This window comes from Otolemur garnettii, unplaced genomic scaffold (genome assembly GCF_000181295.1).
Source record: "Otolemur garnettii isolate 467f Iridium unplaced genomic scaffold, OtoGar3 scaffold00127, whole genome shotgun sequence".
NCBI classification, from domain to species: Eukaryota; Metazoa; Chordata; class Mammalia; order Primates; family Galagidae; genus Otolemur; species Otolemur garnettii.
In genome coordinates, this window is record NW_003852522.1 from 2,766,350 (window position 1) to 2,771,486 (window position 5,137).

General features: G+C 46.9%; 1 pseudogene across 1 annotated transcript; it reads right to left on the reverse strand.

Moving 5' to 3' along the window:
- Positions 1-2,892: 2,892 nt before the first annotated feature.
- On the reverse strand, positions 2,893-3,635 carry LOC100955270 (annotated as a pseudogene). Its single transcript, XR_001161609.2, has one exon. The product of XR_001161609.2 is annotated as a COP9 signalosome complex subunit 8-like (transcript).
- Between the last annotated feature and the right edge of the window lie 1,502 nt (positions 3,636-5,137).

Genomic DNA, 5,137 nt, shown 5'->3' on the forward strand with positions numbered 1-5,137 from the left:
AGCACTCTACCCAGGGGGACACTTCTACCGAGGGTGACATAGTGAGACTCTGTCTCAAAAAAAAAAATCACCAGCTGCTTGGACCATGTAAAAATAACTGAACAAGATATTCAGGAAAAAGTGGCTGTCTTCTGCCTAGACCACAAGCCCTGTTCATAGCCAAGAGTGTGTCCTTCCACACTTCTCTCTAAAAGGTCTTTTGAAAGAAGGAAAAGGTGTGGCACAGTGGCTCACTCCTGTAATCCCTGCACTCTGGAAAGCAGAGGCGGGTAGATTGGTTGAGCTCAGCCTAAGGAAGAGGGAGACCCTGTCTCTAAAAATAGCCAGGCGATATGGCAGGCACCTGTAGTCCCAGCTACTTGGAAGGCCAAGGCAAGAGGATCACTTGAGCCCAAGAGTTTCAGTTGCTGTGAGCTATGACTCTACAGCACTCTACGCTGGGTATGAAAGTGATACCCTGTCTCAAAGAAGAAAGAAGGAAAGAAGGAAGGAAGGAAGGAAGGAAGGAAGGAAGGAAGCTCAGTGGCTAAACAGGGTGGTTCAAGGCTATAGTCCCCAGCACTTTGGGAAACTGAGGCTGGAGGATTACTTCAAGATGGCAGTAAGCTACAACTGCACCACTGCACTCCAGCTTGGGCGACAGTGTGAGACCTCGTCTTTAAAAAAAATAAGAAACAAAATACAGAGCCTTGGAGCCAGGGATTGAGATCCTGAAAACGAGGGCTCAAAGAGGGCAAGAAAATGGGAGTGCAGGGAGCATGGATAATACAGGGTGCAAAAGAGGGCTGGGGAAATGCAGGATCAAGGGAGGGCAGAGAAAGCGGGGTGCAAAGGAGGGCGGAGATAGAATCCTGGATACAAATGAATAGGTGAATATTCGTGTGAAGGAGGGCAGGGAAATGGGGACAGATAAAAGCGGGTAGAATAGAAAGAAAAGGCGGTGGAGACAGGTAAGCATCCAGGGAGACAACCGGCCTGAAAAGGCCCTTAGTGGGCAGCGGGCGGTGAGCTCCGCCCTCTGAGGTCACGCCCCACCTTCGGCCACGCCCCTCGACCGAGCCCGGGCTTCATCACACAGCTGTAGCTGCAGCCTCGTGCGCCTTCTGGCGGCGGCCAGTAGAAGCACGTCCCTACGCGGGAGCTGGGCCAGTTACCTGAGCAGGTGTCCGGGAGCTGCCAAACACATCGGAGAGTGTTCCGGTCCCTCATAGGTCAGCCTGTCAGCTTGAGAAAATGAAGCACGGACAACTTCCACCCTCAAACCCCCAACACACACCCATTGAATTGATGCGGAGAGACAGTATGTTCAGGCATCCAACGAATTACAAATATAAGACTAAATCCCAGCGAGAAAAAACACAGCAATCCACATCAGCCACAGTTCAAAGGTTTTAGAGAAAAATGAAGAGCTCTCCTTAAAGTGGCGCCACAGAGCTATTAGGTAGGATATTTAAATACCATCGTTGAAATAACAGAAGAGCCACTCCAATATACCAGTAATAACAGAATTGCAGTTGTGTTAACATATTTATTTATTTATTTATTTTTTGAGACAGAGCCTCAAGCTATCCCCCCTGGGTAGAGTGCATGGCATCACAGCTCACCGCAACCTCCAACTCCTGGGCTCAAGCGAGTCTCCTGCCTCAGCTTCCCAAGTAGCTGGGACCACCTGGCTATTTTTTTTTTTTTTTTTTGGTTGCAGCCATCATTGTTGTTTGGCGGCCCGGGCTGGATTCGAACCCGCCACCTTAGCCTTAGCCACTTGAGCCACAGGCGCCGAGCCATGTTGACATATTTATTTCACCACATGCTTGGACTCCTTACTTATTTTAGGAGAATTTTTTTTTTAAGAATGAAAGACTTGTTTAATATTTTTCCAAAGGAAGAACTTAAACAAAGTGATAAATATAAGGAACTAACAGGCTGCAGGACGTTGTACAAGTGTACCACTCAGCATAAGAGCTTCTCCCCTGTAATGCATTCTGCACTTAACTTTCCCTTCTTTTGAAGGAGCTACAACTTAATACTTCTCCTGAACATGTTAAATAAGCCCTGTGTTCACAGCAAGTCTTCCACTACTAGCAATGGTTGTCCTCACACCACTGGAAAAAATGCTAAAGTCAGCAACTGGTTTACTATGGACACGGTTTATCTGCTCCTGAGTTATATTTCTGTATTCTATGTTAGTGATTCTCAGGACATGGGAAGAAAAGAGAGCATATTCTCCCACCAGGATGACTCATACTCTCTAGCAATTCAGACGCTGCCCCTGGGGGAAGTCTTCCCCAAACTCCAAATGAATCACTGCCACTGTTCACCAGTGGTGCAGACGGGAGTGTGGCACTTGCAGGGGCCGGGAAAAGACACCTGACAGCCACTGTTCTACATGAAGCAGAAGGTCTTACTCTGTGAGTCCCAAGGAAGTACAAACTAACCACGTAATACTGACAAGTTCCCTCCAGACTGCTAAACATTACAAAATGAGTGTTGTTACAACGATTCAGCATGTTTAAGGACAAAATAGATATATATATACTTATATTATATATGTATTTTTTTTTTTGAGACAGAGCCTCAAGCTATTCCCCTGGGTAGAGAACCGTGGCATCACAGCTCACAGCAACCTCCAACTCCTGGGCTCAAGCGAGTCTCCTGCCTCAGCCTCCCAAGTAGCTGGGACCACAGGCTCCCGCCACAACGCCTGGCCATTTTTTGGTTGCAGCCATCATTGTTGTTTGGCGGGCCCGGGCTGGGGATTTGAACCCGCCACCTTAGGTGTATGTGGCTGGCACCTTAGCCGCTTGAGCCACAGGCGCTGAACCTTATATATGTATTTTATCACATACTCAGTAAGGAATGCTGAGGTGCTTCATCCATCCAATAAATTGAAAATAAAAATTTTACATTTCTACATTTCTCAGTATACAGAATTCCAAAGGTGGATCTTGAACTCAGGGTGATCAATTTTCAAGAAAAGCCACATAATCGGTCAGTCTGGCTAACTACTGGTCATTGGGAATTGGGGGAACTGGGGCAGGCTCTGATAAGGGACTAAACTTGTTAAAGGAAACATCTAGGGATCCTGCAACTGGCTTTCTGGGCAGAACCATTCTGGTGGTGGAGTCGGCTTGCCATCCTTGTTCTAATATACCTTTCATAGCCTCTTCAACAAGAAGTCCTACAAAGGCTGCAAAATTGTCAGTGATTATGGAGGTGTAGGCTTGAGAGACCAGGGCGAAGGCTCGTCTCCCTGTTGCATCTCTAAGTGCCTCCATGATTGGCTGGACTGTCTCAGACCACTGGTGAGCATTGATGGTCGTATAGACCCCAGGGAAATCTCTACCAGATTCTTTGTCCTACTAACCAAATTCCTCCAAGTTCAGAATTTGCAGATTTTATAGCAGGTGGTATTCTTTTCCAAAGATATCTTGCATTATTCATGTCATTGTGGAGCAAATATAAAGCTAGAAGTTGACCATATACTGGGGGTGTAGCAATTCCTCCAAGAGCCTCGAGCTCCTGGTTCTCGCATTGATCCAGCAACTTTTTGAAACTGAAGGCACCTTCTGCCATCACCGCCACTGGCATCTTCCTGGCCGGTCTCGTGGCACCTTAACGACGGCCAGACTCCAGACTGTTCCCGTAGGAGATTTTTTTTAAAGCATAATTTTCTGGCGGCGCCTGTGGCTCAGTGGGTAGGGTGCCAGCCCCATATACTGAGGGTGGTGGGTTCAAACCTGGCCCCGGCCAGACAAAAAAATAGCCGGGCATTGTGGCGGATGCCAGTAGTCCCATCTACTGGAAAGGCTGAGGCAGAGAATCACCTAAGCCCAAGAGTTGGAGGTTGCTGTGAGCTATGACAGCATGGAACTCTACCGAGGGCGACAAAGTGAGACTCTGTCTCTAAAAAATAGCCAGATGCTATTTAGAGACTTTGTCTCCAAAAAATAGCCAGTCCCAGCTACCTGGGAGGTTAAGGCAAGAAAATCACTTGAACCCAAGAGTGTGAGGTTGCTGTAAGCTAAGATGCCACAGCACTCTACCAAGGGTGACCAAGTGAGACTCTGTCTCAAAAACATAAAAATAAAATGTATAGCAAAGGGCCAGGCCAAGTGGCTTATTTCTGAAATCACAGCACTTTGAGAAGCTGAGATAGGGGATGACTTGAGCCTGGGAGCTGAAGACAAGCCTAAATAACTCTGCAAGACTTAGTCTCTTTAAAAAACGAAAAATTGCAGCAAAGATAAGTTTGTGCATTTAGGGCTCATAAAACCTAGATTCACCTCTGACAAGGGGGAATTTTATAGTTTAAGGCATTTTTAGTAGCAATGGGGTGACAAGTCAGAATCCACCATCTAACAGAAAAAGTCTGGGGCACACAAAAGAAAGGTACCTGCTCTTCTGAAACTGGTCCACACCCTTGCCATTGCACAACTGTTCTGGGATCTCCCAGACCCTGGACCTGAGGCCACTGGGGATGGACACAGTGTCACCAGGTTGTAGCATGATGGGCTAAAATCATTGTGGAATAGTAGGGGAACATGATGGTAATCATTACTATCAAGTGAAAAGGGAGCAAACAGTATTTCCACCATTACATGTGAATTTCCCCATACTTACATTCTGACTTGTGGTTGAGCATTCCTGCTGTGTATGCTGAGGGCCTATGAGTTGGGACACATTGAGGGTTGGCAAGGAGGCATTGTCTTATATAGGGACCCTTACTGTTTTCTCTTGTTCTCTTTGTTACTACTTAAAGATCTGGAATTTCCACCCCTTCAGCCCAACAGAGTCTTAGATTTTGGAAAGGAGAGGAGTGAAATTAAGGAGCAGTAAGACTCCTTCTCTTCTGTCAAAAAAATAAATAAAAGGAACATCAAAGGATCTTTGACGATATTCAGAATACTCAGCCACGGGTATGCACAGGCAACCAGACAGAATATAGGATTTCGGAGTTGTCAAGCTGCAGGGCTGAGAGGACTGGAGCTTCTTGAGGAGTGCTGAGGCAGCAGTCAGTGGCCGCCAGACCAGTATGTGTAGGAGACACTTGTGGGGGCACCTGTTATTGTTAGCATGTGGGTCTCTCTTCACTAGACAGCCAGTGCCAGGACAGACAAGGTTGTTTCCACCTCACATT